At 47.2% G+C, this 17536-nt stretch overlaps 1 long non-coding RNA gene across 2 annotated transcripts in view; it reads right to left on the minus strand.

The window, feature by feature from the left end:
- The window catches only part of LOC116229195 (uncharacterized), a 28499-nt gene extending 10977 nt beyond the window's left edge, over positions 1 to 17522 (minus strand). Inside the window, exons 1-3 of one of the 2 annotated variants that reach the window (XR_016466870.1) lie at positions 16906 to 17522; positions 16212 to 16397; positions 12045 to 15706 (exon numbers count right to left, since the gene is read on the minus strand). This is a non-coding gene — a long non-coding RNA (uncharacterized LOC116229195). Of the gene's footprint in view, positions 1 to 12044; positions 15707 to 16211 lie in introns of both variants that reach the window. The other variant, XR_016466869.1, reaches the window with a different exon arrangement.
- Between the last annotated feature and the right edge of the window lie 14 nt (positions 17523 to 17536).

A 17536-nucleotide genomic window follows, 5' to 3' on the forward strand; every position in this document is an offset into this window, starting at 1 on the left:
CTGTTTCACATTTGCTTTACAATTTCTGCTTTGGCAGAAAATGCCAAAGCACTTTTGTTTGCACTTGTTTGTTCTCTGTAAGACTGTCAGCAAAGAAACACAAGAGAATCTGAACAAAATATATTATGAAAATAACACCATAACAACAAAACAAGAAAAGTATGATAACTACAGAAGAAATGGCCCTGCTCTAAACCACCTCTTTCAATTCAGACACCAGGTCCTGGTGCTAGCTCTTCAACAGCTCCTCCTACTCCCACATTTCCTTACACCACAGCAGCTCTTGCCGCTGCTCTGAAAGAAGAAAGAAGCTCTGAACCGCTTCTTTCATAAAGTTTTTATGCCGATTTTCAACGTAGTAATGGTATTTATGTTTTGTTGTAAGCTACTCAGGAGGAAGTTTCTGAAGGTCTGCAAAACACGTAATTACGTTGCAGGACAAGATTTCTGGAGCTCACTTACTTTACATCCCCATAAAAGGTAAAAATATGCTTTGTAATTACAAAAAGCTGTTTTTCCAGTGAGACAACATGGGCAAGGAATGCTTAGAACAGATATATTTCATCCCAATATGTGATGTTCCACAATCTGACAACAACTTCAGCTGATTCAGATTCATGTGGAGCAAGTTCCCCCATCCCCTGACTACAGCCATCCAAACACAAAACTTCTAGAACAGGCCAACCACTCTTCTAGATCAATTCAAATGCACAGGGTTTCTATGGGGTTCATGGAGAAAGGCAGATTCTTTCAGTTCTGCCCCATGGAGAGGCAGCTGAAATAACAGGGCAACTCTGGGAGGATGAGCACCATTAACTGACAGCCGGTGGCCGTGATGGACTGGGCTGTGCAGGACGCATCTTTATAGCTGCATTTTCAGCTGGGCACTCATCCCGTGTCCTTCAGCTCCCTCCCTTCAGCACCCCTCTGCTCCCGACACACACGAAGGAGTTAACGACACCAACGCGCCTCGAGAGGATGTTGTGAGGATTCATTCATATCTTTCAGATTCCTCGGGAAAAGCAGCTGCGGAAGTGCAAATTATCGTTTACCGTTCCCATCTTATTGTTTAAATAGCAGCTCAGTGTAAACACTATCTGGGAAAGCAAAACGGCCGCGTGTGAGTGTGCGGGGCCGAATCGCTCCCTCCTCCGGCAGCCGTGCTGGAGGAGCGCTTTCCTTGTGCTCGGGCCCAAAGCGGGTGCATTGTGCTTCCATGGCCGCTTCCTGTTTGTCACCTCGTGACATCATTTCCTGCTTCCTGCCCGATTACAGCTGTGCCAACTGTTTTCCTCAGGCCTCGACCAGCTTCCCACCGCCCCCCTTTGCTTCCCAAGCAGAAACACGGCAATAAACACCAGCCTTGGCACAGCCGCGCCACCCCTGTTAACCTCCCCGCTGCCGCAGCTCCTAGCAGGGAAACCAAACTAGGAGGGGATGGCTGCGATGCGCCAGCGATGGCCAGCTGGCCGTGGCATTGACACCTCCAGCGAGGCGGCCCCACGTGAGGCTGCCCACATGCTCGCCCCTCGAGGTCGACGGGGTCTGGGGATGGGGTTTGGGGATGGGGCAGGACAGGCCTCGCCCCCAGGTCCTACAGCTGCGGCCCTGGCCGGACAAAAGCACGGCCAGCCCCGAGCAGCAGCTCTTCTCCGCAGGCCCGGCGCGCCGAGCAGGGCACGGCCGGCAGGGGGCGCCCCGGCAGCGCGGCCCGCCCGCGTCAGCGCGGTCGCTGCAGGAGAGGCTATGTGTGTTTGTCACCCCTGCGGCTGAAAGGCTTCCCCGGGCGGGATCTGCGCGGTGGAAAGCAAACACCCTGCGGTTTGTAAGGCCTGGGGGACAGGGATGTGGGAAGCGCTACGTAAGGGCCCTTCAGCAACACAAGCGCTGTGCCTCATCCCACTCCCCAGGCCGGCTGGATGTAGCGCCTGTGCTCCTGCATTTTCCTCTTGCAAGGATCTCTCTGCAAGGCCCTCTCACCTAAGTGCTTTGTGAGTAGAAGGCGGTGGGGTATGTACTGCCAGAAATTGGTAGCTTTAAGGCACAAAATGCGTTAAAGAAGGCAGACTGCGTGCTGCTAAGCAGAGGTGGTGTTTTGGACAGCACGGTGAAGGGCAACCATCCATAGAACAGAAGACGCGTCGGTGGAGGGTTTGGTCTGGGAAATCAGAGAGATGCTGTAACAACATGGCTGGGGAAGGGGTGCTCTGGGTTGGCTATGCAAGTGGGAGGCCAAGGAATACTGCTTCTGCCTTTGTGAGTTCTCATCTGCTGTGTACAAATGCATCTGTGACACTTGCGTGTCCACCTGCAGAAAGCCTGCAAGCCGGTGCTGCCAAAGCTCAGAGCACGTGGGGGAGAGCTCAGAACAGCTCAGTGACCAAGCTGCTGCCTGAAGCTTGAGCAGATTGAAGCTTAGCAGGATGCCAGCACATGGCATCTGGCTGGTCTTACATCTCACCTATCACAGACAAAACAAAGCAAAAATCATCACCACCACAACAAAAAGCACCTCTGTTCCTTCATCTTCTGCCCGCCTTGTCTAAATATTCAAAGCTATTTGAGGAAGGAACTGTTCTTTGCTGCAGCATACACAATACTCAGGTGCATCTGAACCACAGGAAAGACCCTGGACATCCTGAACTACAGAATGAAGACCAAGTGGCTGTAGCTGTTGAAATGAAAGCTGATTTCCCAATCTGACCCTAAATAAACATGACAAATATATGCTTTTACTACTAAAGCATCCAGCAATAAGACTGTACCAATGATTTCAGAGCAATATAAAGCTTTAATGTCTATTCTATTTGCGCAGTGTTGTCAGAAGTCTGAGTGGGCAATGGTAGCAGGGCACATTCTGTTCATTAACTGCATTACAGACTATCCCACCACACACAACTGTGGGGCACATTGCTGGGAACAGGGAGGAGAGAAACAGATCATACCACGCTAATCCTGGCAGTGTGTGGGAGTGGGTGAGAGTTCTGGTGCTGAAGAAGTTCTCCACTGTGTACCAGCTATGACACACAGATTTTATCCTTGGAATGCCAAGCGGCTTCATCTGTGATGGAGGGCAGGGAGAGTAGTAGGAAAGGACAGTAAGTATTTGCAATAGATCCATAAGCTTCATATATGCACACTCAGAGCTCTTCTGGAGCCAGAAAAACAACTTCTCTGAGCAACACTATAGAGCTGATAGAAGTTTATAGAGTGGTCACAGCCCGTGACTACACTGGGGCAGAGCAGGCTCAGGTTAAGTGGCAGAAAAATGCCTGCCACAAGAGGCACCTTAACTGAGCAGAGCTGTGCAGTCTCTTGGAACTGCAAATCCAGCAGTGCACTGCCCCTGTGCAGTCTGGCTAATGGGGAATAGAGCAAGGGGGATGACAGTTAAATGCTCTGTGCTGCATGGCCACAAGCATGCAGTGTTACTCTAAGCAAGTTTTTTGGCCACAGGGATAGCTCAGTAACACTGGGAGTAAACATGCATCATTGCTTGATCACAGATTAAAGGTACCTGCCTGAAGTGCATTTAAAAACAAATAAAGGAAAAAAAAACAACATGTTTAGAGAGCTTTGCACAGCTCTTGGACTACGACAGCAAGGTCACGAGTGATTGATATATAAGAAGTCCATACTGCAATGGAGAATGTACCCAAGGTGTTGCAGAGTGCTGCCTGCAGGGAGAGGTGCCAGGCTGGAGCCAAAGCAGGAGGGTATGTCATAAAACCCATGTTACAGTATAAATAAGGGGGTCAACTAGGGCATTTCCAATGAGACCAAAAAGCCATCTCCCTTCTCCCAGGTCTGTAAGATGTGGAATGGGCTCTACTCTTTCAGAAATCTGGGAGCTCCCCATGGAGTCAGGGACTAGTTCTAGCCCCAAGAATACAATTCCCTGAGGGTAGAGAGTAGGCCAATTTATAATTTTCTAGCACTGGATAATAGGTCCAAACTGCCTTTGCATTAACCTGTGCACGTACAGCTTATATCTTCCTCTGGTTCTCTGCTTTTCTACATAAAAAGCATTGCTGGACAGTTCCAGGATGCCATTCCCTATCACCCAGACAGACTCCATTCTGGAGTGCGAGGAAAGCTTGTGCTAACAGAAGAACAAGCAGTGAAGAGACAGGGCATTCAGTTTTGACTTCTCAGCCAACTTCATACTAGTGTACTTGCACCGACTCCAACAGTTACATGAGTATGAATCAGGATCACAGGAACACAGGGTGAAGCATCTATTCCCTCTCTCCTCCCTGCACCTTCTGTTCAGGCTCTGCAGCCACTCTCTGTGCAGAATTTAGCCTAACATCCTCCATCAGGCTTTGTTACCCACTACAGCCTACAGTGGGGGGTAGAGCTTTGAGACCCTCTGTCAGCACAGGCTGCCTCGTCATTGAAGACAAACACCTCTCTGCTCTGTCCTCCACCTCACTGTCAACACTGGAGGATTTACCAGAGTTACTGTAACAGCACAAGCTGAAGGCAGTGCTGAAAAGCCTTGTTTAAGCTTCAAAAACATTTGATTTGCTTTCCTTAAGGAACTTCACCATGGAGCTGTAGGTCCTGTGGGCATTTTTTTGTTTGTTCTTTTTAAATAAATATCTAATTATTTCCATCCATCCTCTTCATGTTCCAGGTCAGCAGCTGATAGTGACGTTTGAGAAGGACTACATAGGATGAACCTTTGTGCTCTTGGGCCACTGAGAAGCTCACTTGTGATCTATAGACTTTTTCACTTGCCCTTGTGGAGAAATTCCTGCAAGCTGAGGATGACATTCCTGCCAGACTCTGAATATCATCATATGGAGATCTGCTCCCAAACAGAAGGGCGCAGGAAAGATGATGTGCTAATGAGCTACCTTCTTATCCCTGCTGTCAGTTCACTGAGTCTCCCTCCTCCTCTCCCCTTCCTCTGAACCACAAATGTAATTGCTTTCCAGCAGCACTGCAAAGAGCCCAGTCCATCTGCAACTCTGAAATACCTCCAGAGGGCAAAGTCCTGGCGTTGTGCTTCAAATTATCTTGTTTTTTCTCTAGAGAAGAGGGAAGGAAATATCAACCAAGGCACCAGTGCAGCCAGACTGAGTCATTGAAACAGGGCCAGCATCCCTCTTGCCATCGGACTACCCAGGCTGTCCTGCCAGCCCTCAGCAGGCCATCGCACTCCTGTTGCCACCGTGTCACTACTGCTGCTTTTCTGCTTGGCGGTATGACTGGCACCTGAGTCTGCTCCCCACATCCTTCTCAATACATTGCCTGGTGCAGTACCTACCACCTAGTAAGCAATATGATATCTAATAAGAAAATGTATATCCCAATGCTTAATTTATCTCTCTTGCTCCATAAGGAAAATTTCTTCTGTGTCTCCACCATTAAATATCTTTGACCTTGCACCACAGATATATATAAAATATGCTGTCATCTTCCAAATAAGCAGAGTGGTGTCTCTTGAAAGGTTCACTTGAAGATTTGCCTTGGCACATGGAGCATGGGAAACAAGTGGTTCACTTGGACCTGGCAAGCTACTTTCTCTCCACTGCTCTTTCCAGGTGTGAAATGGGGCTGATACTCACTCACCCAACTCTGAGAGGGACAGTGTGAGGCACTCATGTGCCACAATGAGTTACACTCAATTAGCCAGAGTAAAAAAAAGAGTTCTGCACATTACTAGAGGATACTGATGCAATGTCAGAGCCTGCTCAGGCAAGAAGAATGCACAGATTAGAGCATGGTCAACATTATGATTCCACAGTGATCTGTCGAAGGCATCAAATCATTTCAGGTGTCCTGGCTATCAGCATCTTTCTTCTACATCATCTCTCAACAAGCAGATTAGAGCTTGCTGGGAGGGCGATGGTTCTGCTTAATGCCCTTGGAAATGAATGAGTTATGGCTGCTTTCTGAGTAGCCCAGTCATAGACTCTGATATTATTTGTTATTAAGTTCAATGCACTAAGTGACCAGCAGACACCACAGAAAATCTGAGGAATTCAGCTTCTAACTGTTTTGATCCAAATTTTTTTCTGGGCAAAGGCCAGTGCAGCCACCAGCTGGCCTACCCCCATGGATTTCTCCCATTTTAGGATTCCTTTTGTGTTCTTTACGGCCAGTGCCCAGGAATCTGATGCAACCTTTGCTAAGCATCTCACCAATACTGTGGCATGCCACAGTGACCCTTCTGCCCAGAGACTGGCTCCACTCGCCTCACCACGCACTGTAGCATGAGCAATATGCAAAACATGCTAGCTGTTACACACCCATACGATGACAGCTTTCTTCCATTACCACCAGCACAGCACCTTGCAATTCCTTTTTAATTACTCTCAATCATCCTATGTCACATATATGTTTAAAGAGCAGCCAAAAATAGCTCAAGGAAAACAGGCAAAATCTGCTACAGGAAAAGCGGATGGAGATTGACAAGGGAGTTATTTCTCATCCAGAGGTTCTGCTGACGTCTGGTTTTGACTCTTTTTGGGACAGAACCCATCACTGCATGAGAAAAAAACTCACACCTGCTGATGTTTGAAAGAAGAGGCATGGCAGAATTAACTGAATGTTCAGCACACACCAAGTCACCCTGGCTCTGTTGTATTGTAACTTGACAGGAGGAAGAAAAGAGATACAGTTCTTGGCTTAGATTTCCTTGCTTTTATTTCTATTGCTTGACTGCAAGAAATGCAACTCATAGTCTTTGTATTAGATGAACAGATCCCTCTGCAGCTGCTATTTCAGGACACTTCATCACCATGCAGCAAAATCTCAGTGTTTGCACGTAGTCTGCCTACACAGGTATCCACCCACAATTTACTCACCCATGGCCAAGCCCTTCACAAAAAAAGAGCTGTCTGCTCACCCATTGAAATCCAAGGGCTAAGAAATCCACAGGCTCTGCTGCACTGCTTTGCATGATATGGCAATGCAAACTTGGAAAGACATTTTAATGAGATAGCTAAAGGAAAAGAAGAATGTGTGGAGGTGGATGTGCCCTCTGAACTGCTGTGCCATCAGTTGTCAGCTCAATCTGTTGCATAGCAGTTTGCATGCCCTGCTCATTTAAGCTAAAAATGGATACACAAGCCAGCAAGTGGGTCTGGAGGGGAGAGAAAAAGTGAGAAAAAGAAGACTGAGTGTAAGCATTCCACATGGAGCTAGAAGAGAACAGCTGTCCACAGCCTCACTACTAGGAGATCCTGTGTTATAGGCTCCACAGGAGGTAATGAAATTGGGGACAGGACAGAAGTAGGCGGCCAACATTTCAATGAGAGATGAGTTATTAAGCAGTGTCTGAAAAGCAGTCTGATCACCTCAGCCATCTCCAGGAGTAAGAAAAAGAGGTGCTGGCAGGTTCAGAAAGATCCTTCATACTTCTGGCTCCAAAGGCATCTGTTACGCACAGACTCAAAGAAGTCACTAACTGCTTAATCACATGATTAAGCTCAGCATCAAGGAATTTAAATGCATTCTAAACAGTCTTCACAGAAATACCTCCAATAATTGTGATCGAGTCCTGCTTTGGTAAGATCCTTATTTTCTTGTGTTAAACATCAGGGGGTCTGATCATAAGATTGCACGTGGAGATGGTCAGTTTACAACTGGGCAGCACTATGACTGCACATTCCTATTTGAAGCAGTGGAATTTAGCATAAAGCTAAAAATAATGGTGTTAGCCTCCATGGTCTGACTTCAGGAAAAGGTGTCCACCAGCCAGCATCCTGCAGAGCAGCGCACAGCTGGCTTCTTGCCATCCACCTCTGCTTTAAGCCCCTCTCCCTCAGCAAGATTGCTGCTTCCGGCAATGGGACCAGAGCTTCTGAGATTAGAGGGAGAAAATGATTCTTCCAGAGAGTTGTTAGCCCCCTAAAGTATGATGAGGCAGCAGCCCTCCTATCTCAACCCACATAGATCTCCTGAAATGGGAATTCTACTAGAGGCAAGACTAAAATATAAGGACAAGTCCTCAATGTAGTGCAGCAGGATGCATGTATACCCCACAAAAGTAGGAATGGGCAGTGCACCTCTCAGTGTGCAGAAAACAATCCCATATTCAGTAGAAGCTGGAATACAAGCAGCTCTGCAACAGCTTCATTACAAGCTGGTCGGGGGGCTGTGGGGATAAGAGTTTGTTTACTTGCAGGTGGGAAGGAGTCAGGGGACTGGTTTCTATCTAGTACACACACATAACAAAACAGTCTTTCCTCAGCAGTGCAAACTGTACCAAGACGGGTTTCACACACTGTTCAGAAGGCCGACTTTGTCAGCTGTTGTCCTGGCACCAGTGCAGCATTCTTGCCTCACAAAAATCTGGCTGGGCCTTATGTAACCTCAGGCTATGGGTAGTAGCAGCATTAGTAAACAGCTGGTGACGATGCCTCTGCTTGTGTACAGCATTCCAGTTTAATCATTACATCATGTACCAGTCACTTGGGTTATGACTTTGATATTCCACTGACACAGCAGTCGGCCTCCAGCGCTGTGCAACCTGAGAACACAGAGCTCTAGGACAGTATTCCCCGATGTCCGTACTGTACAGCTCACTGGCTGATCTCACGCTGGCCATTAGCAAGCCAAATACCCTGGTAAAATTCAGATCCAGATTGCTCCAGATCACACCACATATTGCCCTGTGCTGCTGCAACCAGCTGGGTGTCTCTGAGAAATGAGTGCTGCAGGTGAAGTACTGGGATACAGGCTGACTGATTTTAAGTTGATTATTTGTAAAAAGTAAGCAAGCCGCATCAACCTCAATTCTTCCTCTTTTCCACTTTCCCAAAGAAGTCTCATTTATTTTCAAGCTGAGGCAAGACTGTAGAGTTGCACTATCTTTACTCCAGCCAAAGCAACTGCACTTCCATTCTTATCTGGTGGGTTTTTCACTGTCAGTATGCAAACATAAATAACTAGACAGGATATTTGGCACTGGGAAAAGATCACAGCACCTCAAATCATCAAAGAGCTGCTGAGAGCTGGCAGTGGCAAGTGGCAGTGGGGGAAATCGCAGGGAAAACTTGGTATAAATAGGTGAAGCTGTTGAATTCTGCATAGATATGTTTAGCTTGTACTCGGGTCAGTTCCAAAAAGCACAGCATGTAGCAGGCTCTGGGATACCACAAGATAGAAATTTAAGACAGAAGTCCACAACGGAATTATGTCATGGCAGAGTTGGGAAAGGTTGGAGCCAGGTCGGGATCAGTGGAGGAACTGGAGCAGGCAGAACAGTCTTGTAGGGAATATAGACAGGCCAGAGTCAGCCAAGAGACGTGCAACATCAGGACATGGTCAGCGAGCGCAAGAAAATGTTCAGGGGTCGCTGCAGCTACATGTGCAGAGAGGTTACCCAAGCAGACGTGAGAACATGGCAAAAGTAAACATCTTGTTCTGTCAATGCTGTGTGCTGGCTTTGGTCACAGAAACTGAACCACAAGCAGAGCATGACACATATCCCGACAGAGCAGAGCTTTATTTCCTGGTGCCCACAGGCTAATAGAGGCTGAGGAACTCCTATGTGGGGATTGAACACCTTCACAAGTGATCTTAACTAGTCAAGAGCTGGCACTGCCAGCCTGCATTAGTTAGCAGCCAGTCTCACTGCTAGCCTGTGGCCCTGCACCTGTGTCCTCTGCACAGAAAAGCACACAGTGCCATGAGAGTCATTTTCCTGTGGCCTCACAGTTAGCACTGAGGAGCACAGAAATGCATAGTCAACACTTCCCACACCTGGCAAGAAAGCCCACCTGGAACATCTCTGCACCTCACCAAAGCTGGGGAGCTACTCCTCCTTACTGGGCATTTGACCTGCAGGCTGACAGCAGCCTTCTCACCTCACATTTGTACTGGAAGTAGAGAAGCTGTAAGTGATGAATGGACAGGCTGAACTGTACCACAAGAACCCTGATTGTTTAGACATTTGATCTCAGCACAGCAGCACTACCAGAACATCATCCAAACGTACCTGAGTGTCATTACACCCAGGGAGTGGATGCAAAGGACACAGCTTCTGAACAGTCACTTATTGCTTTTGGCTGGGGAAAGGAGGAGGAGTTGATGCCCCTAGATGCGATGTTGGTGACAGATCCAGGGCAGAAGCTGAGGATCAGGGTAAGCCCAGCTGCTGCACCTCTGCAGTTCCAGGCAGCCCTCCCATGGATGGTGGCATGAGTCATGAGCAGCAAGGTGCAGCAGCTCAGGGCTCCCAGCTGCAGTATGTGCCTGCAATCACGTTCCCCAAATCATCCCCTTGCATATAGCAGCCACAAGGAATTCAACCCACTTTATACTCTTGCTCTGACTCACCCTGATGATCTTCATAGCCAGCACAGCCTTTGCCAGGCAGACAGTTCCCAAGGCCTGGCCACTGTCATTCTTCCCACCTGCCTTCTGTTACCACCACAACTACAACCTGACACTACACTCCCTACCTGCTCTATTTCACTACTGCTGCATTTCCTCACCTCTCAACTCAGTGATTTTGGAAGGTTTCTATCTCCTACATCAAACAGAAAGAGACTTAATTTTGAAATTATTTATCCTCATCATCTTTAAGAGTTGCTAATTATTTGAGAGTCATGGTATTCCCAAAATGGAAGCATCATCACCAAGATTTGAAATGTTGTTACACCAAAACTCAAGGTTACAAAGCATAGAAATCACCAAAACCACCCTGGGTGAGCTCAGAGCCAACACACAACAGCCCTGTCCAGGCAGATGCTTCTCCTATTTTGGTCCTAAGCATGATCAAAAGTAGGATGGTACCCACTACTGGAAATGCACGAAGTCTTAAAATCATTAAGGTTGGAAAAGACTTCTAAGATCACCTAGTCCAACCATCCTCCTTCCACCGAGATTGCCCTCTAAACTGTATCCCTAAGTGCCACATCTACACATTTCTTGAACATCTCCAAGGACAGTGACTCCACAACCTCACTGGTAAGCCTGTTCCAGCCACTAGCCCACAGCACAGGCACGATGGGCTGGGCAGACTGCTGGGTAACACATGCTACTTGGGCACTTGTACTCCAGGTTCAATAAGAATGTTTTTATGGAGCTTGAGAGCACGCATGCAAGTCCTCCCCTCTGTGCCTGCTGTCCTGGCACACAGCTTTGTCTTTGGGGGCCCAAGACAAAGTCTGATTCACAGATGTTCCCACTGAATTAAGAAGCTGGCAGAACTTTCTTACTGAATTTGACAGTGCACCACAAGGAAGGCATTACTCAGGAGGTGCACAAGTCTCTACTGGCTTTCCATGCTATTTTGTTCTAAATAAATATCATTGTGCTTTAAGTAAGGTGGGGTTCATTGGCCTGTTCTGCTCTTCCTCTTTGGAAAGAGAACCTGTAGTTAGTAAGGACAGATATTTGGGTCTGATGGGGTAATGATGGCAAGGTTTAGCAAGGGAAGTGGTGGACCTACACGATCAGACCAAGGGAAGAAGAAAACTGCATTTTATTCTGGTACAGATGAGCCAAAGTGGACTCGATGCAGAAAATAACAAAACAGAGTTATTGTTAAGCCAGAACATCTCCAATTAATACCAGGAAAACAAATGCAATGTCTCACATGCAACACATCTACAGTTATTTTTCCAGTACCAAAACAGTTCTTGATACAGATACCAGAGGTACCACAACATAGAGACACTGTTTGCTAAAGGATTTCTCTCTAGGAATGCGAGACAGAGACGTGGTCTTAATGAACACCAAGCATTTCCCAGCATGGTCACATACGAAGCAAAATCTGCCAGTATTTGTGACTACAAAAGCCTGTTTATTATGATCTGCCAGATCAGGACCTGTTAAGGTGATCACTTTGGAGACCGCAACCAGACTTTTCAGTAACTTCAGGAAAATGCAACTCATGTTTGCTTATACTACAAAAATATTCTGTTTTCCTTTGCATTCAGCATCATGCCTGTTAATTCCCTTGCTCACAGCAAGGCTCAAGCATTCAAACTGTGAAATGCAACATGACACACACACCACAAAAACAGTGAAGGAGAAAGAAGCTGGTGAATGAACAGCTTCCTATGAACATAGTTGCTTACCTCTCTTTCTTCTGATGTGCTGAATGGTGTTAATTTCTTGTTTTGAGCAGAGGAGCAAACACACATCCTCCCACCCTTAAAACAACCAACCTCAGCCTCCATTTTGCTTTAAGGATTCAGAGAAGTGGGTGGTAGGTGGGTCCCTTCCTCCCTCTGATAAAGACTATTAGTACCTGCTGCAGGTAGCCACAGTGGGGAAGGAGTTTTTGATGTGTTGTTTGTTAGTGCATCAGTCAGACACTTCAGGACTCTCAGTTTAGGCCTGCCAGAGGCTTTGTAGTCATCCTTTTGCTAGCAGTGTCTTGGCTTTAGCAGAAAAAGAATTCCTAATATTGAGGCCTCAGACAAACAATGCAGACAGTTCTTGTTGTGAAGACACAGCTGGGAGCAAGTCAGGTCCCAGCCTGATCACTGCAAACTGATGAAGCTTTTCTGACACCAGGAATCTCTTGGAATTCTGGAGCTGGGCTCCAACTGACTGAAGCTATACTTGGGCTTTTCCCTGTGGTGCTCCTCACATGGAAACTTTCTGTTTTTCAGATGCGCTGGATGGAGAGATAGGTAACAGACATAATGGCATTGCATGACCTCTGTTGCAGTTAAATCAAGATAAAGTGGGTCCTTTTCTGTTGCTGGTTCTCCATATGGGAAAGTGGGCATGTGATACCAAAAGCCTGCTTCTCTACAGGTCAGGATGTTCTCTTTGATCTGCAGGCTAAGCCTTCCCTGTCCACATAATGTTCATGTACTTTTGTGCCAGTTCAGTTTGAACACAACAGCTTCCTTCTCTCCCTTTCTCCCCAGACACTGGGGTAAACCCTGTGATGTAAAACAGTCCTATTTCCCTGTTTACGTATGGCCAGACTAAGCAATCTAGCAGCCTCCAGGAAGGAGGGCTCTTTATCACCCCCTTCATCCTAGCAGCTCTTCCCTCTTCTGTCTGTGCTTTCATTTTTCTTTGGAACTGCAAACAGTCTGTCAGTTGATGCTGCTGCACAATAGCCCACAAAAAATTCAACTCCCATTGATCAGGCAGAGATTGCCCTGACGTGCCCTGGAACCACACAGCTGCACTGCAAGACAACAGTACCCAGCTGATGCACCCTGCTTTGCTTCTCTTCATCACTTCAGTCATCTCCCTTTCATCAGCTCCTGGCTATGGCACAGCTAATAGCTTGCCAAGCACCACCCTACAGAATACTTTACTGACACCTAGATAAACAGAATCTACTGTACATTCTCTTGTCTACAAGTGTCATTTATTAAAGAAAGCTGTGAAGTTAGTTTGCAGTGAACTGTTTTGCTAAGTCTAATGTGCGTTTCAATTATATTTACATCCCAAGTTATTTTTCCTAGCAAAGCACATACTAGAAACTGTTGTGTTACCAAGGTCAGGCTAACAGGTCTTTGGTTTTCTACACTACGTTATATTTTTCATGCCTCAGATACGAGAACTGTTCTGTTTTCCAGTCATGTGGTGCCTGCTCCACTTGAATATATTTACATTCCTTGCTTATGAACGCTCAGTGTGCCTGTTCTTTCACCTTCCTTGACACAAGCACAGGAGCTTTAGGAACATTGCTTTTTCTTCAAGTACAGTACATTTTTTTGTTTTTTTTTTAAGCTCAGCAAAGTGCCGAAGGGAGTCCTTTTCCATCCTGCATGAGCGTCCTAATACTTCTTATACCCTGTCTGAATTCAGGGGTTATTTCCCTAAGCACCTGTCCTTCCCCACTAAGGCTGCTAATTACAGATCTGCTTCTGCCTTTGACTGAGGGTCTTCCACTTTTCAACATTCAGTTTACCTGTTTCTGTAAGTTCCTTCAGTTTTCTCCAGATCTACTTTGTTAAAATAAAATTTTAGCCATAAGCCCATTTTTTTCTTCTCTTTATGCCCAAAGTGAAACTAAACCATGCCACTGAAGCAGCCTGGATGAGGTGCCGACATTTGTAGCTGAGGCTGAGGTTCCCAGTCCAACCCATGTGAGCCTTGCCATCTCTTGTCACAGTCTTATTGCAAAGCTGCTGCCATGCACATCCACCCAGTTCCTCAGAATACCCTCCTGGGTGTCAGCACATGCCTGGGCAGCAAGGCCAGGCCATGGGGAGCCAAGTACAGCGAGTTACAGTGCACCACTGTGAGTCAATCCAGTTCCTGGCTCACGGCCTGGCACTTGGATGAGCTTCTGGCTTGGGATGCAGTGGGTTCACGGGAAGGTTCTGTACTCAGCTGATACAGCAGCAGATTGACCAGAGTCAATGAGACCAGATCCTGCCACTAGGCCCAAACTGTCCCCAAGCTCCAATGGAGAATGGAAGAGGAAGTTCACAAAGGCCATATTGCTGCAGGTTCCTTCTGTGTACAAGACTCAAAAGCCAAAAAGTTAATGCAGGGTTTTCTTTGTAGGACAGTAAACTACTAGGACATGGGAACGGATGTGAGAACTTTCTTTTGGATCAATGGATTACTTTTTATTTTCTTTTTCTTTTATTTTCCCCCACATGGATCTAGTTTATATCCAAATCAAATCTGTCACAACTGAAAATCCATCCCTATCTATGGGCATGCAGCAGTCACTGGGGTATGAGTTGGGCAAAAACTACCAGCACAACTGACCACCATCAGAGATGAAGCAGCCACAGCGCTGAGGAGGATCAGCAGCTCAAGTTCTGTCCTGAGTAACATCCTCCAAACTACTAAACCTATTGTTCTGTCCCGCATAATATCCTCCAAACTACTAAACCTATTATTACTGTTGATATGCATGGTGCCTGGATGTGGAGTCATGTTTCATTGCTTTGCTTCTCACCTGAAAAGGTGCTCTGTGTGCATAGAAACTGTCATCCTGGTTGCACAGGCTTTTGTTTTTCAGTCTGGAGCCCTTAGAGTACTGTATCTCCTAGAGTTAAGGTAGTTCTCCTTAAACTTCTGGTAAATGCTTTGCTATTTTTTTTTTCATTCTCTTTGCTCAGGACTGCGCTTATTCCCAGAGTTAAGCAGTTGGTAATGACAGTGCCTTCTCTTTAGACGCAGCAAACAAGTCCAAATAACCACTGCCTACTCTTCCATAAAACATTCCTGATCCCCAAGGTCTTATCTAGAAGCTTTAACAATGCCATTTTCATCTGCATGTGTTTGAAGCACGGACATCTGTGTATTCATACATTATATGCTCCTATCTGATAGCAGATTCATAAATGCCATAAGAGTTGGGTTCAACAGACAGAAGTAAGATACTCTGATGTGTGTGGATGTGGCAACCTAGATATCAGGGGATTGGTTATTGATTTACATCACTAGAGAATTTTTGTGGCATTGTTTGAACTTCACAATAGCTGTAATCTTTACTGAAGCCTTAAGGAAAAGGGGCAGATGTGTTCTTTAGAATCTCTTGTTTGCTCACTGTAGATAGAGGGAAGCGCTGCCAAGTTGATGGTGGAAGACGTGGCATCTGAAAATGAACAGCAGTCTTCCCATCCCCAGTCTGTGCCTGCTGAGAAGAACAAGTTTTGGTAAAACCCACTGTGTGTCCTCAGCTTCTTGAGCCCCATAATGAGAGCCCGAAATGCAAGATGAAGCTAATGACGCTTTCAATCCACTGCTGTGTGTCACGCCAGCCCCGCTCTTGGTTCCTCTGGCTCTGTGATGATTCACTGCTATCCTGAAAAACAGGCAGCAGTGGCACAGCATTAGTCACGGGCACTGACATGGAGGATGCTCACACTGGGGAAGTACAGAATATAGTGCTAAAGAGAAACTAGGTCTTTATTTTCCTGCAGCCTGAGTAAACCAGTTTCAGGATGTCACAAGTAAAGCTACAGTTGGCTTTTGTCCCCCTTCCTGAAGGTAAGCAAAAATAATAATAAAAAAATGCTTAACAGCAGGGAGAAATTTGTGCATTTTTTAATAGTTGGCCACTATTTCGCATTCATTTTTTCCTCTTGTCACTCTCATATTGTTTGATACCTACGTTTTTTTCCACCACCTTCTACTTCACTCCTGAAGCTCCATCCTGTTCCTCCATTGCCACACTGCATTCTCCCTCACACCTACCTGACCATTACAGTGGCTTAGTTTGGAGGCTGCTCTCCTTACCTTACGAACACAAGCTACAACAGCACTGACAGACACACAATCTTCCCTTTAGTACCCACTGCTCTCCTTACCTCCCATGTGTGCTGCTCAGCCTCTTCATCCCCACCGATCCTCACAACCTTTGTTTTAACCGAAGTAAAAGGAAGGTATAGGCAGCAATGAGAAACACATTAACGAAAGCTTGAAATCAACAGCATTCCTCAAGTCTTGCTGCACACGACTCAGCTTCAAACGCAGTTTTTCCCCAGGCTGTTCTCCTAATGATAGAGCAATATTCCAACACCTTTACTCAAGAAAATCAGATACTTGACTTCAAAATGAGTTTCTAACCTCAAACCTAATTGCTCTGGGTGTAACAGCACTGAAGGGAGCAGAGACCTGCAGCATTCAGCAGGTGTGGGATCTGAATCAGGCCCCCTGCGGGTCTTGCTTTAGGCATCAGTTCCTGGCTGCAAATGATGGAAATGGAAAGGAGCTATTTCTCTCCCTTACTCAGCAAGCATGCAGCCACTTCCCAGCAGCGTATTTTATTTCTTTATGCGTTATTCCTTAGCTTGTGCCAACAGATAAAGGAGCGGTTGCTTCCCTTGTGAGACTGATGCCCAACACAACTCATTTCTCAGATGGATAACATTGACATCCTGAGGAAAGCTGGATAAAGAGGCTAGATTTTTTTTACCACTTTCTCTAAGAACAGAACCTAGCAAAATCTTCTTCACTTTATCTCTTAGACACTGATTTGTCTGTCGCTCCATTAGAGCTGACCTTGTGACGGGTCACCCTGGGCACGGAGCAGGGCACACCGGGACTGAGGAGCAGGGCACGCTCTATATAAGGCCTGGTAGGGCAGATGAGACGGCCGCACCGTTTTGTCACCCACAGCGCGGGTGCCAAGGTCCAGGGTGCTGCCCGCGCCGTGTGTACCGTAGCTGGAACGCCCTGTTACGTGGGACCGAGAGGTGGGGGCCCGCTGGAGGAGGGCCAACAGGAAGCTGAAGCGAGGAGCGCGGACGGGCCGTGTGAAGTGATGAGTGCAGGGGACAGAACAATGAGGAGCGGTTCTGTGTTTCCTCCGCCACCAAAACGAACGATTTTGTATCGTGTGCCCACCCTCGGCGCGGGCTGAACGCCGTCCCAAGCGCAGCGCTCACGCACAGAAAGCTCGTGGGCTGGGAGCCCGCGCTGCATCCTGCCCCATTCCCCCGCCTTTGGGTTCGCCTTACAACTCCCGTCTGACCCGCGCGCTTCCCAGCTCCGTCGCTTCACCCGCTCGGTGCCCACCGCCCCGCCCGCTCACGCACAGCCGGCCCCGCCGCCGGCAGGGCGAGCGCTGCGGGTAACGGCCCCGCCTGACGCAACCCGCGCCCCGCTTTGCCCCATGCGCGGCGCGGAGCGG

The sequence above is a fragment of the Phasianus colchicus genome, chromosome 5 (genome assembly GCF_987193195.1).
Source record: "Phasianus colchicus chromosome 5, bPhaCol1.hap1.1, whole genome shotgun sequence".
In the NCBI taxonomy this organism is placed as follows: Eukaryota; Metazoa; Chordata; class Aves; order Galliformes; family Phasianidae; genus Phasianus; species Phasianus colchicus.